We start from the raw sequence: 24,602 nt of genomic DNA, 5'->3' as shown, positions 1-24,602 counted from the left end.
TTGACGCCATACTATACTATGACGTTTTTTATGACATTTTGAGGCCCAAAAAAATCTTGACTTTTTTTGGCCGATTTTGACGCCATACTATACTATGACGTTTTTTATGACATTTTGAGGCCCAAAAAATTTTTGACTTTTTTTGGCCGATTTTGACGCCATACTCTATTATGACGTTTTTTATGACATTTTGAGGCCCAAAAAAATTTTGACTTTTTTTGGCCGAAAAAAACGCCATACTATACTATGACGTTTTTTATGACATTTTGAGGCCCAAAAAAATTTTGACTTTTTTTGGCCGAAAAAAACGCCATACTATACTATGACGTTTTTTATGACATTTTGAGGCCCAAAAAATTTTTGACTTTTTTTGGTCGAAAAAAACGCCATACAATACTATGACGTTTTTTATGACATTTTGAGGCCCAAAAAAATTTTGACTTTTTTTGGCCGATTTTGACGCCATACTATACTATGATGTTTTTTATGACATTTTGAGGCCCAAAAAAATTTTGACTTTTTTTGGCCGAAAAAAACGCCTTACTATACTATGACGTTTTTTATGACATTTTGAGGCCCAAAAAAATTTTGACTTTTTTTGGCCGATTTTGACGCCATACTATACTATGAGGTTTTTTGGCACTTTTTGAGGCCATACTAAAGTATGACTTTTTTTGGCCGATTTTGACGCCATACTATACTATGACGTTTTTTATGACATTTTGAGGCCCAAAAAAATTGTGACTTTTTTTGGCCGAAAAAAACGCCATACTATACTATGACATTTTTTATGACATTTTGAGGCCCCAAAAAATTTTGACTTTTTTTGGCCGATTTTGACGCCATACTATACTATGACGTTTTTTATGACATTTTGAGGCCCAAAAAAATTGTGACTTTTTTTGGCCGAAAAAAACGCCTTACTATACTATGACATTTTTTATGACATTTTGAGGCCCAAAAAAATTTTGACTTTTTTTGGCCGATTTTGACGCCATACTATACTATGACGTTTTTTATGACATTTTGAGGCCTAAAAATTTTTTGACTTTTTTTGGCCGAAAAAAAAGCCATACTATACTATGACGTTTTTTATGACATTTTGAGGCCCAAAAAAATTTTGACTTTTTTTGGCCGAAAAAAACGCCCTACTATACTATGACGTTTTTTATGACATTTTGAGGCCCAAAAAAATTGTGACTTTTTTTGGCCGAAAAAAACGCCATACTATACTATGACGTTTTTTATGACATTTTGAGGCCCCAAAACATTTTGACTTTTTTTGGTCGAAAAAAACGCCATACTATACTATGACGTTTTTATGACATTTTGAGGCCCAAAAAAATTTTGACTTTTTTTACCCGAAAAAAACGCCATACTATACTATGACGTTTTTTATGACATTTTGAGGCCCAAAAAAATTTTGACTTTTTTTGGCCGATTTTGACGCCATACTATACTATGACGTTTTTTATGACATTTTGAGGCCCAAAAAAATTTTGACTTTTTTTGGCCGATTTTGACGCCATACTATACTATGACGTTTTTTATGACATTTTGAGGCCCAAAAAAATTTTGACTTTTTTTGGCCGAAAAAAACGCCTTACTATACTATGACGTTTTTTATGACATTTTGAGGCCCAAAAAAATTTTACCTTTTTTTGGCCGATTTTGACGCCATACTATACTATGACGTTTTTTGGCACTTTTTGAGGCCATACTAAAGTATGACTTTTTTTGATCGAAAAAAAACGCCATACTATACTATGACGTTTTTTATGACATTTTGAGGCCCCAAAAAATTTGGACTTTTTTTGGCCGATTTTGACGCCATACTATACTATGACGTTTTTTATGACATTTTGAGGCCCAAAAAAATTGTGGCTTTTTTTGGCCGAAAAAAACGCCTTACTATACTATGATGTTTTTTATGACATTTTGAGGCCCAAAAAAATTTTGACTTTTTTTGGCCGATTTTGACGCCATACTATACTATGACGTTTTTTATGACATTTTGAGGCCTAAAAATTTTTTGACTTTTTTTGGCCGATTTTGACGCCATACTATACTATGACGTTTTTTATGACATTTTGAGGCCCAAAAAAATTTTGACTTTTTTTGGCCGAAAAAAACGCCCTACTATACTATGACGTTTTTTATGACATTTTGAGGCCCAAAAAAATCGTGACTTTTTTTGGCCGAAAAAAACGCCATACTATACTATGACGTTTTTTATGACATTTTGAGGCCCAAAAAAATTTTGACTTTTTTTGGCCGAAAAAAACGCCTTACTATACTATGACGTTTTTTATGACATTTTGAGGCCCCAAAAAATTTTGACTTTTTTTGGCAGAAAAAAAACGCCATACTATACTATGACGTTTTTTATGACATTTTGAGGCCCAAAAAAATTTTGACTTTTTTTGGCCGAAAAAAAAGCCATACTATACTATGACGTTTTTTATGACATTTTGAGGCCCCAAAAAATTTTGACTTTTTTTGGTCGAAAAAAACGCCATACTATACTATGCCGTTTTTTATGACATTTTGAGGCCTAAAAATTTTTTGACTTTTTTTGGCCGAAAAAAACGCCATACTATACTATGACGTTTTTTATGACATTTTGAGGCCCAAAAAAATTTTGACTTTTTTTGGCCGAAAAAAACGCCCTACTATACTATGACGTTTTTTATGACATTTTGAGGCCCAAAAAAATTGTGACTTTTTTTGGCCGAAAAAAACGCCATACTATACTATGACGTTTTTTATGACATTTTGAGGCCCAAAAAAATTTTGACTTTTTTTGGCCGAAAAAAAAGCCATACTATACTATGACGTTTTTTATGACATTTTGAGGCCCAAAAAAATTTTGACTTTTTTTACCCGAAAAAAACGCCATACTATACTATGACGTTTTTTATGACATTTTGAGGCCCAAAAAAATTTTGACTTTTTTTGGCCGATTTTGACGCCATACTATACTATGACGTTTTTTATGACATTTTGAGGCCCAAAAAAATTTTGACTTTTTTTGGCCGAAAAAAACGCCTTACTATACTATGACATTTTTTATGACATTTTGAGGCCCAAAAAAATTTTGACCTTTTTTGGCCGAAAAAAACACCTTACTATACTATGACGTTTTTTATGACATTTTGAGGCCCAAAAAAATTTTGACTTTTTTTGGCCGATTTTGACGCCATACTATACTATGACGTTTTTTATGACATTTTGAGGCCCAAAAAAATTTTGACTTTTTTTGGCCGATTTTGACGCCATACTATACTATGACGTTTTTTATGACATTTTGAGGCCCAAAAAAAATTTGACTTTTTTTGGCAGATTTTGACGCCATACTATACTATGCCGTTTTTCATGATATTTTGAGGCCCAAAAAAATTTTGACTTTTTTTGGCTGAAAAAAACGCCTTACTATACTATGACGTTTTTTATGACATTTTGAGGCCCAAAAAAATTTTGACTTTTTTTGGCCGAAAAAAACGCCTTACTATACTATGACGTTTTTTATGACATTTTGAGGCCCAAAAAATTTTGACTTTTTTTGGCCGATTTTGACGCCATACTATACTATGACGTTTTTTATGACATTTTGAGGCCCAAAAAAATTTTGACTTTTTTTGGCCGATTTTGACGCCATACTATACTATGACGTTTTTTATGACATTTTGAGGCCCAAAAAAATTTTGACTTTTTTTGGCCGAAAAAAACGCCATACTATACTATGACGTTTTTTTATGACATTTTGAGGCCCAAAAAAATTTTGACTTTTTTTGGCCGAAAAAAACGCCTTACTATACTATGACGTTTTTTATGACATCTTGAGGCCCAAAAAAATTGTGACTTTTTTTAGCCGATTTTGACGCCATACTATACTATGACGTTTTTTATGACATTTTGAGGCCCAAAAAAATTTTGACTTTTTTTGGCCGATTTTGACGCCATACTATACTATGACGTTTTTTGGCACTTTTTGAGGCCATACTAAAGTATGACTTTTTTTGGCCGATTTTGACGCCATACTATACTATGACGTTTTTTATGACATTTTGAGGCCCAAAAAAATCTTGACTTTTTTTGGCCGATTTTGACGCCATACTATACTATGACGTTTTTTATGACATTTTGAGGCCCAAAAAAATTTTGACTTTTTTTGGCCGATTTTGACGCCATACTATACTATGACGTTTTTTGGCACTTTTTGAGGCCATACTAAAGTATGACTTTTTTTGATCGAAAAAAACGCCATACTATACTATGACGTTTTTTATGACATTTTGAGGCCCAAAAAAATTTTGACTTTTTTTACCCGAAAAAAACGCCATACTATACTATGACGTTTTTTATGACATTTTGAGGCCCCAAAAAATTTTGACTTTTTTTGGCCGATTTTGACGCCATACTATACTATGACGTTTTTTATGACATTTTGAGGCCCAAAAAAATTGTGACTTTTTTTGGCCGAAAAAAACGCCTTACTATACTATGACGTTTTTTATGACATTTTGAGGCCCAAAAAAATTTTGACTTTTTTTGGCCGATTTTGACGCCATACTATACTATGACGTTTTTTATGACATTTTGAGGCCTAAAAATTTTTTGACTTTTTTTGGCCGAAAAAAAAGCCATACTATACTATGACGTTTTTTATGACATTTTGAGGCCCAAAAAAATTGTGACTTTTTTTGGCCGAAAAAAACGCCATACTATACTATGACGTTTTTTATGACATTTTGAGGCCCCAAAAAATTGTGACTTTTTTTGGCCGAAAAAAACGCCTTACTATACTATGACGTTTTTTATGACATTTTGAGGCCCAAAAAAATTTTGACTTTTTTTGGCCGATTTTGACGCCATACTATACTATGACGTTTTTTATGACATTTTGAGGCCCAAAAAATTTTTGACTTTTTTTGGCCTATTTTGACGCCATACTATACTATGACGTTTTTTATGACATTTTGAGGCCCAAAAAAATTTTGACTTTTTTTGGCCGATTTTGACGCCATACTATACTATGAGATTTTTTGGCACTTTTTGAGGCCATACTAAAGTATGACTTTTTTTGGCCGATTTTGACGCCATACTATACTATGACGTTTTTTATGACATTTTGAGGCCCAAAAAAATCTTGACTTTTTTTGGCCGATTTTGACGCCATACTATACTATGACGTTTTTTATGACATTTTGAGGCCCAAAAAATTTTTGACTTTTTTTGGCCGATTTTGACGCCATACTCTATTATGACGTTTTTTATGACATTTTGAGGCCCAAAAAAATTTTGACTTTTTTTGGCCGAAAAAAACGCCATACTATACTATGACGTTTTTTATGACATTTTGAGGCCCAAAAAAATTTTGACTTTTTTTGGCCGAAAAAAACGCCATACTATACTATGACGTTTTTTATGACATTTTGAGGCCCAAAAAATTTTTGACTTTTTTTGGTCGAAAAAAACGCCATACAATACTATGACGTTTTTTATGACATTTTGAGGCCCAAAAAAATTTTGACTTTTTTTGGCCGATTTTGACGCCATACTATACTATGATGTTTTTTATGACATTTTGAGGCCCAAAAAAATTTTGACTTTTTTTGGCCGAAAAAAACGCCTTACTATACTATGACGTTTTTTATGACATTTTGAGGCCCAAAAAAATTTTGACTTTTTTTGGCCGATTTTGACGCCATACTATACTATGAGGTTTTTTGGCACTTTTTGAGGCCATACTAAAGTATGACTTTTTTTGGCCGATTTTGACGCCATACTATACTATGACGTTTTTTATGACATTTTGAGGCCCAAAAAAATTGTGACTTTTTTTGGCCGAAAAAAACGCCATACTATACTATGACATTTTTTATGACATTTTGAGGCCCCAAAAAATTTTGACTTTTTTTGGCCGATTTTGACGCCATACTATACTATGACGTTTTTTATGACATTTTGAGGCCCCAAAAAATTTTGACTTTTTTTGGTCGAAAAAAACGCCATACTATACTATGCCGTTTTTTATGACATTTTGAGGCCTAAAAATTTTTTGACTTTTTTTGGCCGAAAAAAACGCCATACTATACTATGACGTTTTTTATGACATTTTGAGGCCCAAAAAAATTTTGACTTTTTTTGGCCGAAAAAAACGCCCTACTATACTATGACGTTTTTTATGACATTTTGAGGCCCAAAAAAATTGTGACTTTTTTTGGCCGAAAAAAACGCCATACTATACTATGACGTTTTTTATGACATTTTGAGGCCCAAAAAAATCGTGACTTTTTTTGGCCGAAAAAAACGCCATACTATACTATGACGTTTTTTATGACATTTTGAGGCCCAAAAAAATTTTGACTTTTTTTGGCCGAAAAAAACGCCCTACTATACTATGACGTTTTTTATGACATTTTGAGGCCCAAAAAAATCGTGACTTTTTTTGGCCGAAAAAAACGCCATACTATACTATGACGTTTTTTATGACATTTTGAGGCCCAAAAAAATTTTGACTTTTTTTGGCCGAAAAAAACGCCTTACTATACTATGACGTTTTTTATGACATTTTGAGGCCCCAAAAAATTTTGACTTTTTTTGGCAGAAAAAAACGCCATACTATACTATGACGTTTTTTATGACATTTTGAGGCCCAAAAAAATTTTGACTTTTTTTGGCCGAAAAAAAAGCCATACTATACTATGACGTTTTTTATGACATTTTGAGGCCCCAAAAAATTTTGACTTTTTTTGGTCGAAAAAAACGCCATACTATACTATGCCGTTTTTTATGACATTTTGAGGCCTAAAAATTTTTTGACTTTTTTTGGCCGAAAAAAACGCCATACTATACTATGACGTTTTTTATGACATTTTGAGGCCCAAAAAAATTTTGACTTTTTTTGGCCGAAAAAAACGCCCTACTATACTATGACGTTTTTTATGACATTTTGAGGCCCAAAAAAATTGTGACTTTTTTTGGCCGAAAAAAACGCCATACTATACTATGACGTTTTTTATGACATTTTGAGGCCCAAAAAAATTTTGACTTTTTTTGGCCGAAAAAAAAGCCATACTATACTATGACGTTTTTTATGACATTTTGAGGCCCAAAAAAATTTTGACTTTTTTTACCCGAAAAAAACGCCATACTATACTATGACGTTTTTTATGACATTTTGAGGCCCAAAAAAATTTTGACTTTTTTTGGCCGATTTTGACGCCATACTATACTATGACGTTTTTTATGACATTTTGAGGCCCAAAAAAATTTTGACTTTTTTTGGCCGAAAAAAACGCCTTACTATACTATGACATTTTTTATGACATTTTGAGGCCCAAAAAAATTTTGACCTTTTTTGGCCGAAAAAAACACCTTACTATACTATGACGTTTTTTATGACATTTTGAGGCCCAAAAAAATTTTGACTTTTTTTGGCCGATTTTGACGCCATACTATACTATGACGTTTTTTATGACATTTTGAGGCCCAAAAAAATTTTGACTTTTTTTGGCCGATTTTGACGCCATACTATACTATGACGTTTTTTATGACATTTTGAGGCCCAAAAAAAATTTGACTTTTTTTGGCAGATTTTGACGCCATACTATACTATGCCGTTTTTCATGATATTTTGAGGCCCAAAAAAATTTTGACTTTTTTTGGCTGAAAAAAACGCCTTACTATACTATGACGTTTTTTATGACATTTTGAGGCCCAAAAAAATTTTGACTTTTTTTGGCCGAAAAAAACGCCTTACTATACTATGACGTTTTTTATGACATTTTGAGGCCCAAAAAATTTTGACTTTTTTTGGCCGATTTTGACGCCATACTATACTATGACGTTTTTTATGACATTTTGAGGCCCAAAAAAATTTTGACTTTTTTTGGCCGATTTTGACGCCATACTATACTATGACGTTTTTTATGACATTTTGAGGCCCAAAAAAATTTTGACTTTTTTTGGCCGAAAAAAACGCCATACTATACTATGACGTTTTTTTATGACATTTTGAGGCCCAAAAAAATTTTGACTTTTTTTGGCCGAAAAAAACGCCTTACTATACTATGACGTTTTTTATGACATCTTGAGGCCCAAAAAAATTGTGACTTTTTTTAGCCGATTTTGACGCCATACTATACTATGACGTTTTTTATGACATTTTGAGGCCCAAAAAAATTTTGACTTTTTTTGGCCGATTTTGACGCCATACTATACTATGACGTTTTTTGGCACTTTTTGAGGCCATACTAAAGTATGACTTTTTTTGGCCGATTTTGACGCCATACTATACTATGACGTTTTTTATGACATTTTGAGGCCCAAAAAAATCTTGACTTTTTTTGGCCGATTTTGACGCCATACTATACTATGACGTTTTTTATGACATTTTGAGGCCCAAAAAAATTTTGACTTTTTTTGGCCGATTTTGACGCCATACTATACTATGACGTTTTTTGGCACTTTTTGAGGCCATACTAAAGTATGACTTTTTTTGATCGAAAAAAACGCCATACTATACTATGACGTTTTTTATGACATTTTGAGGCCCAAAAAAATTTTGACTTTTTTTACCCGAAAAAAACGCCATACTATACTATGACGTTTTTTATGACATTTTGAGGCCCCAAAAAATTTTGACTTTTTTTGGCCGATTTTGACGCCATACTATACTATGACGTTTTTTATGACATTTTGAGGCCCAAAAAAATTGTGACTTTTTTTGGCCGAAAAAAACGCCTTACTATACTATGACGTTTTTTATGACATTTTGAGGCCCAAAAAAATTTTGACTTTTTTTGGCCGATTTTGACGCCATACTATACTATGACGTTTTTTATGACATTTTGAGGCCTAAAAATTTTTTGACTTTTTTTGGCCGAAAAAAAAGCCATACTATACTATGACGTTTTTTATGACATTTTGAGGCCCAAAAAAATTGTGACTTTTTTTGGCCGAAAAAAACGCCATACTATACTATGACGTTTTTTATGACATTTTGAGGCCCCAAAAAATTGTGACTTTTTTTGGCCGAAAAAAACGCCTTACTATACTATGACGTTTTTTATGACATTTTGAGGCCCAAAAAAATTTTGACTTTTTTTGGCCGATTTTGACGCCATACTATACTATGACGTTTTTTATGACATTTTGAGGCCCAAAAAATTTTTGACTTTTTTTGGCCTATTTTGACGCCATACTATACTATGACGTTTTTTATGACATTTTGAGGCCCAAAAAAATTTTGACTTTTTTTGGCCGATTTTGACGCCATACTATACTATGAGATTTTTTGGCACTTTTTGAGGCCATACTAAAGTATGACTTTTTTTGGCCGATTTTGACGCCATACTATACTATGACGTTTTTTATGACATTTTGAGGCCCAAAAAAATCTTGACTTTTTTTGGCCGATTTTGACGCCATACTATACTATGACGTTTTTTATGACATTTTGAGGCCCAAAAAATTTTTGACTTTTTTTGGCCGATTTTGACGCCATACTCTATTATGACGTTTTTTATGACATTTTGAGGCCCAAAAAAATTTTGACTTTTTTTGGCCGAAAAAAACGCCATACTATACTATGACGTTTTTTATGACATTTTGAGGCCCAAAAAAATTTTGACTTTTTTTGGCCGAAAAAAACGCCATACTATACTATGACGTTTTTTATGACATTTTGAGGCCCAAAAAATTTTTGACTTTTTTTGGTCGAAAAAAACGCCATACAATACTATGACGTTTTTTATGACATTTTGAGGCCCAAAAAAATTTTGACTTTTTTTGGCCGATTTTGACGCCATACTATACTATGATGTTTTTTATGACATTTTGAGGCCCAAAAAAATTTTGACTTTTTTTGGCCGAAAAAAACGCCTTACTATACTATGACGTTTTTTATGACATTTTGAGGCCCAAAAAAATTTTGACTTTTTTTGGCCGATTTTGACGCCATACTATACTATGAGGTTTTTTGGCACTTTTTGAGGCCATACTAAAGTATGACTTTTTTTGGCCGATTTTGACGCCATACTATACTATGACGTTTTTTATGACATTTTGAGGCCCAAAAAAATTGTGACTTTTTTTGGCCGAAAAAAACGCCATACTATACTATGACATTTTTTATGACATTTTGAGGCCCCAAAAAATTTTGACTTTTTTTGGCCGATTTTGACGCCATACTATACTATGACGTTTTTTATGACATTTTGAGGCCCAAAAAAATTGTGACTTTTTTTGGCCGAAAAAAACGCCTTACTATACTATGACATTTTTTATGACATTTTGAGGCCCAAAAAAATTTTGACTTTTTTTGGCCGATTTTGACGCCATACTATACTATGACGTTTTTTATGACATTTTGAGGCCTAAAAATTTTTTGACTTTTTTTGGCCGAAAAAAAAGCCATACTATACTATGACGTTTTTTATGACATTTTGAGGCCCAAAAAAATTTTGACTTTTTTTGGCCGAAAAAAACGCCCTACTATACTATGACGTTTTTTATGACATTTTGAGGCCCAAAAAAATTGTGACTTTTTTTGGCCGAAAAAAACGCCATACTATACTATGACGTTTTTTATGACATTTTGAGGCCCCAAAACATTTTGACTTTTTTTGGTCGAAAAAAACGCCATACTATACTATGACGTTTTTATGACATTTTGAGGCCCAAAAAAATTTTGACTTTTTTTACCCGAAAAAAACGCCATACTATACTATGACGTTTTTTATGACATTTTGAGGCCCAAAAAAATTTTGACTTTTTTTGGCCGATTTTGACGCCATACTATACTATGCCGTTATTCATGATATTTTGAGGCCCAAAAAAATTTTGACTTTTTTTGGCCGATTTTGACGCCATACTATACTATGACGTTTTTTATGACATTTTGAGGCCCAAAAAAATTTTGACTTTTTTTGGCCGAAAAAAACGCCTTACTATACTATGACGTTTTTTATGACATTTTGAGGCCCAAAAAAATTTTACCTTTTTTTGGCCGATTTTGACGCCATACTATACTATGACGTTTTTTGGCACTTTTTGAGGCCATACTAAAGTATGACTTTTTTTGATCGAAAAAAACGCCATACTATACTATGACGTTTTTTATGACATTTTGAGGCCCCAAAAAATTTTGACTTTTTTTGGCCGATTTTGACGCCATACTATACTATGACGTTTTTTATGACATTTTGAGGCCCAAAAAAATTGTGGCTTTTTTTGGCCGAAAAAAACGCCTTACTATACTATGATGTTTTTTATGACATTTTGAGGCCCAAAAAAATTTTGACTTTTTTTGGCCGATTTTGACGCCATACTATACTATGACGTTTTTTATGACATTTTGAGGCCTAAAAATTTTTTGACTTTTTTTGGCCGATTTTGACGCCATACTATACTATGACGTTTTTTATGACATTTTGAGGCCCAAAAAAATTTTGACTTTTTTTGGCCGAAAAAAACGCCATACTATACTATGACGTTTTTTATGACTTTTTTTGGTCGAAAAAAACGCCATACTATACTATGCCGTTTTTTATGACATTTTGAGGCCCAAAAAAATTTTGACTTTTTTTACCCGAAAAAAACGCCATACTATACTATGACGTTTTTTATGACATTTTGAGGCCCCAAAAAATTTTGACTTTTTTTGGCCGATTTTGACGCCATACTATACTATGACGTTTTTTATGACATTTTGAGGCCCAAAAAAATTGTGACTTTTTTTGGCCGAAAAAAACGCCTTACTATACTATGACGTTTTTTATGACATTTTGAGGCCCAAAAAAATTTTGACTTTTTTTGGCCGATTTTGACGCCATACTATACTATGACGTTTTTTATGACATTTTGAGGCCTAAAAATTTTTTGACTTTTTTTGGCCGAAAAAAAAGCCATACTATACTATGACGTTTTTTATGACATTTTGAGGCCCAAAAAAATTTTGACTTTTTTTGGCCGAAAAAAACGCCCTACTATACTATGACGTTTTTTATGACATTTTGAGGCCCAAAAAAATCGTGACTTTTTTTGGCCGAAAAAAACGCCATACTATACTATGACGTTTTTTATGACATTTTGAGGCCCAAAAAAATTTTGACTTTTTTTGGCCGAAAAAAACGCCTTACTATACTATGACGTTTTTTATGACATTTTGAGGCCCCAAAAAATTTTGACTTTTTTTGGCAGAAAAAAACGCCATACTATACTATGACGTTTTTTGGCACTTTTTGAGGCCATACTAAAGTATGACTTTTTTGGCCGATTTTGACGCCATACTATACTATGACGTTTTTTATGACATTTTGAGGCCTAAAAATTTTTTGACTTTTTTTGGCCGAAAAAAACGCCATACTATACTATGACGTTTTTTATGACATTTTGAGGCCCAAAAAAATTTGGACTTTTTTTGGCCGAAAAAAACGCCCTACTATACTATGACGTTTTTTATGACATTTTGAGGCCCAAAAAAATTGTGACTTTTTTTGGCCGAAAAAAACGCCATACTATACTATGACGTTTTTTATGACATTTTGAGGCCCAAAAAAATTTTGACTTTTTTTGGCCGATTTTGACGCCATACTATACTATGACGTTTTTTATGACATTTTGAGGCCCAAAAAAATTTTGACTTTTTTTGGCCGATTTTGACGCCATACTATACTATGACGTTTTTTATGACATTTTGAGGCCCAAAAAAAATTTGACTTTTTTTGGCAGATTTTGACGCCATACTATACTATGCCGTTTTTCATGATATTTTGAGGCCCAAAAAAATTTTGACTTTTTTTGGCTGAAAAAAACGCCTTACTATACTATGACGTTTTTTATGACATTTTGAGGCCCAAAAAAATTTTGACTTTTTTTGGCCGAAAAAAACGCCTTACTATACTATGACGTTTTTTATGACATTTTGAGGCCCAAAAAATTTTGACTTTTTTTGGCCGATTTTGACGCCATACTATACTATGACGTTTTTTATGACATTTTGAGGCCCAAAAAAATTTTGACTTTTTTTGGCCGATTTTGACGCCATACTATACTATGACGTTTTTTATGACATTTTGAGGCCCAAAAAAATTTTGACTTTTTTTGGCCGAAAAAAACGCCATACTATACTATGACGTTTTTTTATGACATTTTGAGGCCCAAAAAAATTTTGACTTTTTTTGGCCGAAAAAAACGCCTTACTATACTATGACGTTTTTTATGACATCTTGAGGCCCAAAAAAATTGTGACTTTTTTTAGCCGATTTTGACGCCATACTATACTATGACGTTTTTTATGACATTTTGAGGCCCAAAAAAATTTTGACTTTTTTTGGCCGATTTTGACGCCATACTATACTATGACGTTTTTTGGCACTTTTTGAGGCCATACTAAAGTATGACTTTTTTTGGCCGATTTTGACGCCATACTATACTATGACGTTTTTTATGACATTTTGAGGCCCAAAAAAATCTTGACTTTTTTTGGCCGATTTTGACGCCATACTATACTATGACGTTTTTTATGACATTTTGAGGCCCAAAAAATTTTTGACTTTTTTTGGCCGATTTTGACGCCATACTCTATTATGACGTTTTTTATGACATTTTGAGGCCCAAAAAAATTTTGACTTTATTTGGCCGAAAAAAACGCCATACTATACTATGACGTTTTTTATGACATTTTGAGGCCCAAAAAAATTTTGACTTTTTTTGGCCGAAAAAAACGCCATACTATACTATGACATTTTTTATGACATTTTGAGGCCCAAAAAAATTTTGACTTTTTTTGGCCGAAAAAAACGCCTTACTATACTATGACGTTTTTTATGACATTTTGAGGCCCCAAAAAATTTTGACTTTTTTTGGCCGAAAAAAACACCTTACTATACTATGACGTTTTTTATGACATTTTGAGGCCCCAAAAAATTTTGACTTTTTTTGGCCGAAAAAAACGCCATACTATACTATGACGTTTTTTGGCACTTTTTGAGGCCATACTAAAGTATGACTTTTTTGGCCGATTTTGACGCCATACTATACTATGACGTTTTTTATGACATTTTGAGGCCCAAAAAAATTTTGACTTTTTTTGCCCGAAAAAAACACCTTACTATACTATGAGGTTTTTATGACATTTTGAGGCCCCAAAAAATTTTGACTTTTTTTGGCCGAAAAAAACGCCATACTATACTATGATGTTTTTTGGCACTTTTTGAGGCCATACTAAAGTATGACTTTTTTGGCCGATTTTGACGCCATACTATACTATGACATTTTTTATGACATTTTGAGGCCCAAAAAAATTTTGACTTTTTTTGCCCGAACAAAACGCCTTACTATACTATGACGTTTTTTATGACATTTTGAGGCCCCAAAAAATTTTGACTTTTTTTGGCCGAAAAAAACACCTTACTATACTATGACGTTTTTTATGACATTTTGAGGCCCCAAAAAATTTTGACTTTTTTTGGCCGATTTTGACGCCATACTATACTATGACGTTTTTTGGCACTTTTTGAGGCCATACTAAAGTATGACTTTTTTGGCCGATTTTGATGCCATACTATACTATGACGTTTTTTATGACATTTTGAGGCCTAAAAATTTTTTGACTTTTTTTGGCCGAAAAAAACGCCATACTATACTATGACATTTTTTTATCACATTTTGAGGCCCAAAAAAATTTTGACTTTTTTTGCCCGAAAAAAACACCTTACTATACTATGACGTTTTTTATGACATTTTGAGGCCCCAAAAAATTTTGACTTTTTTTGGCCGAAAAAAACGCCATACTATACTATGATGTTTTTTGGCACTTTTTGAGGCCATACTAAAGTATGACTTTTTTGGCCGATTTTGACGCCATACTATACTATGACGTTTTTTATGACATTTTGAGGCCCAAAAAATTTTTGACTTTTTTTGGCCGATTTTGACGCCATACTATACTATGATGTTTTTTGGCACTTTTTGAGGCCATACTAAAGTATGACTTTTTTTAGCCGATTTTGACGCCATACTATACTATGACGTTTTTTATGACATTTTGAGGCCCAAAAAAATTTTGACTTTTTTTGGCCGAAAAAAACGCCTTACTATACTATGACGTTTTTTATGACATTTTGAGGCCCAAAAAAATTTTGACTTTTTTTGGCCGAAAAAAACGCCTTACTATACTATGACGTTTTTTATGACATTTTGAGGCCCAAAAAAATTTTGACTTTTTTTGGCCGAAAAAAACGCCTTACTATACTACGACGTTTTTTATGACATTTTGAGGCCCAAAAAAATTTTGACTTTTTTTGGCCGAAAAAAACGCCTTACTATTCTACGACGTTTTTTATGACATTTTGAGGCCCAAAAAAATTTTGACTTTTTTTGGCCGAAAAAAACGCCTTACTATACTATGACGTTTTTTATGACATTTTGAGGCCCAAAAAAATTTTGACTTTTTTTGGCCGATTTTGACGCCATACTATACTATGATGTTTTTTATGACATTTTGAGGCCAAAAAAATTTTGACTTTTTTTGGCCGATTTTGACGCCATATTATACTATGACGTTTTTTATGACATTTTGAGGCCTTTGTTCTTAATTGTTGAGAAAGCAAAGGATTTGGACATGTAAAGAGATCACAAACACACAACAGGCTCCATTAACCTGCCAATCCTGTCAACATCTCTCAAACTGAACACTGACTGCATGAGTTATCCTCTGACAAACTTCATGATACTTTTTCTTAACATGTGCAACTTTCTTGTAACCACATTACACATGTAGTCACATAAACACAACTCACTCAAAGTACAAATGTCCATTAAAGTAAACTTTTTCATATATACATCCACAAATACCAGGATATATTTAACCAAGGACATTCTGGTATTCTTAACATATGTGGCTGAAAATAACACCACTGAAATGTCTACACAAACTCTAAACAACACTAAAGTAATTTACAAAGAACACACTGTCCTTTAAACCAAATTACATGTTTGCTCTGCACAGATAATCAGGATGACCTTCACACTCTCAACTCATTTATATTCTCATATGATGATACACTCATAGCGCCACCTGCTGGGAGGGGGCCATGTCTTTTCTGTTTCTGTATACTACTGTGCTTCTCTGGGGAGAAGAGCAGGAGAGAGGAGAGGACATAGGAGGACTCTTGTGCGTGGCTGTGCTGGCTGCGACTCCCGCGGCTCACAAGGGTTGCGAAGGTCCGCCCATCGCTGCACCTTTAATTATTTGTAGTTCTTTCATCTAGCCTCGCCTCCTTACATCCTATTTGAGACATCATTCAATCTCTGAACTCCAGCCTCCACCGTCCCAGCTCCTCCACCCCCTTCGGAGTGAAGGATTTTGGGGTTGGGCCAGGTTCTTCACCCATACACGACCCCATTGACTGAGCTGCTGTCCACCGGCTAAATGATTGATACTAGCCTTTGCTAACTAGACTCCTGAGTCCAAAAACAACTAAGTCTGACTGGCCAGTCAGCTGCACTGTGTATGTGTGAGCGTGTGTGTGTGCATGTATAATCAGCCCAGGAGACCCAATAAAAATATGTGTGCAGGAATGAGGCAGAGTGTGTTTGTGTATGTTTGTGCGAAAATGTGCTTGAGGGTATAAAAGTTTAAAATAGCAAGCCTTTTGAGCAGTTAAGGTGTATATATTGGGGGAGTGTGTGTAAAGCACAGCATTGCTTTTTCAGTTTCAGGTTTTCCCTCAGATCCCAAAAATGCATGTACATAACATGATCTCTTTGCTGTAGGAATAAGTATGTGTGTGTCTGCTTATAAATTTGACTGGTTAACTTAAACTCAGTGTGACCACACAGCATGTACAGATGGAGCCAAGAAATGGTCATAATAAGGTTACAGTTAGGCTAATTGAATGAAGAGCATCATGCTTTGGTTCACCAGTTAGCCTGCTAGCACTTTTTGAACCCATGACACCAGTCGTACAGTCCATTAAGTAGTTATAAAGGGTCATTGGCAAACATAGTGTGGGTCACATGACAAGAAATGCAAAAAAAAAGAGTTTTACCTGGAAAAATAAAGGCACAAATAATTCCAAGTGACATTAACATGAGACGTCACGAAATCTACCATTCCCTGAAGATTTCTAATTTGGTTATCAGGAGGGTAACCTTTAATTTCAGCTCTGCTCTGGATTCAGTCCTTGTTAACCCTGAGGCTCTGTACCTATTAATAACTATTATTGCCGTATCTTTACCATCATTACTGCAAGTCAATGGACCTATCTAGGGAACGTATGGCTAGACTATCACCATGGAGACCAAAGTCTTGCCTCTCATTAATTGGCAATTAAACTGGGTCAAGAAACCTTTCTTAACAAATCACGGAGGTCCACTAACTTAAATCCCCTTCTCGTCCAATGGCCACGCTCGGCCTCATGGGTGTTTGTGATATTACGAAAAGCACTGGAGAATCAATGGCAGCTCTGCAGAGAAATGTGAAGACAAGGTTTGGATGTCAGTGAGCAGGGATAAACCTGAGGAAGGACATAAGGGAGGAAGGAAAGAGCAAAAAGTACCACACACACACACACACACACACACAGTATCACACACATATCAACAAAGTTGTATGTCTCAGCTGTGTGTGTGTTGCTCCAGACTGGACAACCTTCACGCGGTCTATGTAGCTGCTGTTTTACCTTCAACAGAAGCTCTCTTTCTCTCTCTTACACACACACACACACACACACACACTCACACACACACACACACACAGTTATACTCTGCAAGCTGTCACACCAACTATGTTCAAATGTAGCTTATTTAGCAAAACTTACTTAGGATTTATCTTTATCTTCAACCATGGACACACATTATGACTGGGCTGGGCTGATTATGAATATGATTTGGCATGAAGACTGATAGGACTAAGATGGACCAGGTCTGTTCCAGTCAGGATTTCCATGGTTTTAACAGTCGGCAGGTAAAATCATATCATGTGCGATATGTAAAAAGTCTAATCATAAATCTTCAAGTAACAACATGTTTGATATTTGTAGCTGACTTTGGCCACATCACTTGTGTGTCACCCGGGGGACACATTCTAGTAAATAAACAGCTTTACTCTGTGTTGGACATACTGGTCAATCCAGGATCTCACTAAAGTTCATATAAATGGTACAAACTGCTGGTTGTCGTCAGTGCTTGGTTATCTACCACCAGTCAGTGACAAGTCTTGGTTTAGTGTATTTATTCAGTCCTCAGGTGTATACTCAAGACATCAGTAGTTAGTAATGGTTTTCACTGCCATTTTATCCACAGTTAACAGATGTAGCGATGGTGCAAATGAATAAAGTTGTGATTTTATTGTGTAACTCAGCAGATACAACATAGCAGTCAATGTTGACTTTACCATTTGATCAATCAGGTTTGTAATCAGCTGGTGGAAGAACGGATTTACAACAGGATGAAACTCTTGATGGCTGAACAAGTGGGTTTGTTGTTTAATCCTGTTGTCATGTGAAAACTTTGCAGCTAAGGTTCTGGTGATTTTCAGGTTTTCACTTCATTTGAAGGATTATGTGGTTCCTCTGAGCGTCAAGAACACCCTATGACCCTCAAGCTGATGAAACGCTTTCAGAATCCAAGTTGGATACACTTGACTAAGTTGACATTTAAACATTTTTCCAGGAATACACATACACATCTGCTGATTCATTAGTGTGATGACTTTTGAGCAATTTTTTTCCCTCTCCCTTGTACTTTTTCCTCACTCATGATCCTGTCCTCTCCTCAACCTCTGCGTATTCTCTCTCTCTCTCTTTTTCTCTAGTCTAAATAAAGCATTTGCAGGGTAACTCAGTCCCTGAAACAGAAGAGATTAACGTGTCCACTGGGGACAACAGTGAGTAGAGGGAGAAAGAGAAGAAGAAAGTGTGCTCACTGGGTGGAATTCAGTTCACTTAAAAATAGACCCCTGGCTTTTCTTTCACCAGGTTTAGTTTAAGGGCACAACAGCCCTGTGGCGTAGGAACAACTTTATCTTCACAATGAAACAGTCAATTTATTGGTTCTAATGTTATTAATCGAATGTGGTATTGATTTTTTCCCCCCAGTTAATTAGTCTATAAAATAGCAGCCTGAAAAACGCGTGCTCACAGTTTCCCAGAGCCTGAGGTGACGTCCTTAATTTGCTTGTTTTGTCTGATGAATGCAAAACACTGGAAGCCATTTATTCCTACTTTTAAGAAGCCTCAACTAACTAATGCTTGATGGATGACTTTAACAAATCAAAGTGTTGGATCTAACAAATAATTGATATATCAACATTTCTTGTAAATTTTGTTAACTTTTCAAGATTTCTTTCCTTTTTCAAGTTCCTAATTTTGCAGCCTATTCATAGAACTCTAGGAAATAAATAAAAACAGCTATTGAGATTGGACCTATGTAGATTTTTAGTTGGGACTGAGATTGTTTTTGTTTAATTAAATTAAAATGTATTTTATTTTACAGGGAAGGTGTTTCATGATGTTCATAACATCAGAGGCGGACAGTGCTAACCAGAAAAATCTCATTCATAACCAGAGTATTTAAATGGCAGTCTATTCCAGAAACACACACACTTTGACCATGCCAGGAGTTAAAAAGTTAGTTCAATAGGAGGGGAGAGGCAGGTGGTTACCTCCAAGCCAAACACTCTCAGCCATCTGAGGAAATCAAACAGGCGGCCTGACAGACAATCCTCCAATTTATTTGGCTCACAGCATGCTACCGGCGGAAGGCGAAGCTAAAATGGAAACTCAGTAACTGACCTTTAATGTAATACGGCGCCGAAGCCTCTGGAGTAGCGACTGGTGTGTTACTGTGGATATGTGTATGTGTGTGGGAAACTCTGTGTGTGTGTGTGTGTGTGTGTGTGATGAGTTATGACCAGCTCTCATGACGGCATTTGAGAAGTTGAGCGCCAAAGCTAGGTGGATTAGAACAACTTGCCTCTGTGAGAATGCTCAAAGTGGGTTTCAGCAAGAATGGGTGTGTGTGTACGTGTGTGTGTGTGTGTGAGAGTATGTAACAGAAATATACAACACAAGCAGAGAACGACCGCCTAAAACAAATAAAAAGCAAAATAAAGAAGGCAAACCACCGGCACAACACGGAAAATAAAAGATCTAAAAAATAAAATGTGACTCAGTCAAAATGAAGAAATCTGACCCAGAAAAACTAAAGACAGGGCTGGTTTGAGGCAGTAAACTCAGATACACACTTCCTCTGCCCTTTCACTTACAGGTCATAACCTTTCTAACCTCCAAAACAGGTGTGTCAGTGAGCCCTTACGGAGTCTTTTTGTGTGCTGGATACAAATGACACCGGTAAACACTCTTTCAGTCTCAAAAACTGGAACAGGAGGCTAATGGCAATGGAGTGGAAAAGCATTTTCCAATGACTGAGCTCGCAGGGAGAAAGATGGACCTGAGACCTTTCCAAGAGGAAAACATATTCAGAAGAAAAATGAGGAGGATTACTTTCCGAATGAAACGTATTGAAGGTCACTTAATGTAATCCCATAAAATATACGGTAGACTTGCTAAGTGAACATTTCCTGTTGCCTCCATAATGTAAAAAATATGCAGAAAAATTGTGTCAGTAATTTCTGTCAAAATGCTTCTTTGCTGCAAACATGGTTCGAGAAACCTCAACGGTATCCCATTAAATTCCAAACAGGCCTTTTCACATTCCCTCAGTCTCATTCAGTAACTGAATGTCTGCATAAGTATAATAACAAAAAAGTCAAGGGTCAAAGAAATAGCACATAAAAAGTGACCATTCTACCAAAGGAACACAGAATGCAGGATTAAAGTATACAATCAGCAACTGTATCCTAACACAGCAGGCAGCATTTTAATTATAATGCACCATAGAAGAGATTATATTTAAGCAAAATGTAGCAGTGCAGTTTTTCAAGGCAACTTTGAATCCACAATGTGTAGATTTAGAAAATACATAGAAAAATAGTCTAATTTCTGCCTAGAAGAAAGACAGAAATGAGACAGAATGAAGAGCTGATAGAAACACATAGTTTGCATTGTCACTGAGATTTTCAGTATACTACACTCAGTAGTTGTCAGTTTATTAGGCACATCTAGCTACAGCTACTGCAAATATCTGAAAATGGAGTGAACAAAATAATAGAAAGCCCTTTCAGTTCAACAGCACTTCAGACTGCAGTCTCCAAAATGGCCATATGTCTGAACCATCGTCTCTCTAAAATAGTTTCAACAGAAACTGAACATTACAGCCTTCACGGAGGTGTTCTACCCCTGCAGTTTACTCTGAATCAGTCCCACGGACACGGCCCTGCTGCTGTAAATGCCCACTTGCACAATATGTATGAACCCACATCTAAATAGTATATGTGACCCGTTTTTAAAGATTCTCATCTCTGGGAGGACTGAATGGGTTCGGTGCTGAGAGCAACAGATAGAGTAGAAAATTCACACAATATTGAGAAGCTTCTTTTTTTTTTTTGAGGTGCTGTTTGTTGGGAAGAAGTAAACAGAATAATACCTTGTACTTTTAAGAGTTTTTGAGGCAAATGTAAGAGTATGATCACAGAGAAGATGTCAGGCAACTTCCATATCCAAGGAAGAGCTGTAGAGCCTATAAGGAACAACAAAGATAAACAAATAAGACTTCAACAACAACAACAACAACAAGACTTCAAAAATATTTCTAGAAATGATAACATGTTAGTGATTTGTTTAACAGCAATTATCATCTGAATTACACCTCTACTCCTATGTTTGTACGGTTGTTACAAGCTGTTACATCAGTTTTTCCTCTAACAGAAGAGGCACTCCCTTTTCATAGAAAGAGAAATAAAGAAAGAAGCTCCAGTCAAAGCTTGTTCCCTTCTTCTCCTCTCAGGCAATGAATAGAATTTACTTATTTGTCTATTTCTCCGTTGTAAGCGACACATGAATACATTCATCAAAGCCACCTTAATCCTGTGTTTTGCGCACATGTGTTTTTGTAAGCGCGAGTGATGTTGCATTGGTAAACATTATTATCCGGGGATGAGGTGTAAAATGACAGTGAGACACACAGAGAGATGGAGGCAGAGAGAGACAGAGAGATGAGGGAGCTGCTTAGGGGAGATATCATTTGTGTCAGTCGAAGTGAACACCTATCGATTTACATCCAGCGCTCCTCTGTGCACCACAATGAGACCTCATGTATAATTTATGCAGAACCTATGAAAGAGCCATAAATACAGTCACTCCACTCATCAGCATAGCACACTCTCAGCACTTCTGGTCACCCAACACAGCTAGTTAGCAGAGGAAGTGGAGAGATACAGGGATGAGGAGGAAGAGAAGATGCACTTGAAGCAAAGATTGGGGATGATATAATGTTTTTGCTCTGTCTCCACCAGCTTCTATACATTTGCATTCAGTGCAGATGCATGCTCGTGTTTCATATGTGAGTGTGATCTGCCCTTTAATAAAGGTCTACCTGCGGGGGGTCCTTGACGACTCCTGGAGAAGTCTTTTGTTTGGAGTTGTACCCCAGAGTTGTGGAGGCCTTCTTCAGCCCAGCCGCTGCTGCTTTGACGACCTGGAGGATTTACATCCCCCTCCCCGCAGTAAAACAGCCGCTCGCCTTTCATTCCTTCCACCCGGCCTTTACGATCTGGAGTGGAAAGGGTGCCTGAGTTATGGGCTTTGTTTGGGACACAAGAAAAATAAAAATGCTATACAGCCGCACCACGTCAGAGATGTCAAGGAGGATTGTCTGCCTCGCATGTGTGGAGAATTTAGAGGGGGGCTGACCGGGGGATGAGGTGGTCACATGCGCCAGTGTGTGTGTGCGTGTATTTGCAGTGGGTGCTGCTGCACATATGTAGTTTTCATCAAACTGTCATTACGTTCAATTAGATCTATGAATAAATCAAGTGAATACAACACACACACACGACTCTGAATCAAATATTTGAGCGGAGGGGGGAAACGCAGAAGATGGAGTCACTGAAACTGAAGGGAGGGTGTTTGTACATTTCCAGAAAAGAGCAAAGTATAAACTGAGAAGTCTCCTTTCAGCACAATACACACTCTGTTTGCCTCCGCACTGGTGAAACGGGTGCTGTCTAATGACTTGAAATACACACCGCTCCATTTGTCAAAAGAGCTCGTTGCCCTTATACACTTCACTAAATCCCCACACTACTGAGGTCATCACCTCACAACAACCATCCCTCTCTCGTCATCTATCTGCTGAAGCTCTGCAACTCACCCCCCCGCCAATGTGCACTTTCTCACACAAATAGACACAGAGTAGAACAAACCTTCATTTCATCCCAGCTCCTCTCCACTGTGAAGCACCAAATGACTGCTCTGTCCTTGAACGTAAAGGTATTAGGGAGACAGACGAGGTGTAGGAGGAGAAGGAGGAGGAGGAGTAGAGAGAAAGCACGAGAAGGAAAACAAGGTAAAAGAAAGGGCTTTTTCATAATGACAGTCAGCTTAATGAAAAAGTAGTTAGGGCTCGTATATCTGCTGTCTCCAAGGTTCAGAGGGCTCCTCTTCCCCTGAGTAAGAGCTGCTGGGTTGAGACGAGCCACGTTGCGCCGGGTGAGGCCAGACTGAGGAGGGTCGGGTTCGACTGAGGAGAGCCAAGCCAGGCTGGTGAGGGTGAACCAGGGCCGGGGAGGGTGGGGGTCAGTCTGGGTTAATGAGCGCTGAGCCAGGCTAAGGGAGGTGCGCAGTGTCGGCCTTGAGTGCAGTGCAGTCGGGCACATCAATCCACAGCGGCAGACAGGAAGGATGGGACATCAGTCACCGGAGCTGCAAACCGCAGAATGCACCACACCGAACACACAGTTACACACGGTAAGAAGCTGGTATACACATGCACGGCCATACGCACAAATAATCCCTTCCTCTTTTTCTTTCTTCCTCCGCAGCTTCAGATCTACAGCCAATTTTACTCCCTCTAACACTTCCAGTTACTGATGCACTGCAGAGTAAAGCACAGCAACTAATTAGCAGCTAACGAATACATCAAGGAAGTCACTAGCAGTTATAAACCTTTTCATTCAACACTACTACAAACTGATCAAACAGTCTGAGGCACTGGGCTTTTTTTTCCTGCTTCTAAGTAAATTATATAGTCAGTAATGTTCAACAGCATGTGAAACAGCCTACATGGCAGCCATATTGGCGGGAATGAGATGAGCTGCAGATGAACTGGGCCAAGGGTATCTGCTACAGTCAGATGAAAAGCCATCCAGTACACAAGGGAGCCTCTATCCACTGAGGAGCAAACTAATTTCTGGGCCAAAAAAGTTATTGGTGTGTGCAAGGAAAACTGAGACAGAGAAAGCAGCAAGACATAAGGTAAGGAGCTTAAATCAATAAAGTATGTGTTTGTGTGAGGGTGGGGAGGTCTTAATGTGTGGTTTGAGGGGTAATTAGCTCATGCAACAACCAGTCAAATAAAGAATACTTGTCTTTGGCCTTCAAACTCCAAGGCCCGAATCCATTACATCAATGCAGAAAATCTCTGAAGTATTTCAACTCAGAAAAGACAAGGTTGTGCTAAACCGACTGGTC

Source organism: Toxotes jaculatrix, chromosome 9 (genome assembly GCF_017976425.1).
Source record: "Toxotes jaculatrix isolate fToxJac2 chromosome 9, fToxJac2.pri, whole genome shotgun sequence".
Lineage (NCBI taxonomy): Eukaryota > Metazoa > Chordata > Actinopteri > Toxotidae > Toxotes > Toxotes jaculatrix.
Note: the sequence above shows the minus strand (reverse complement) of the source record.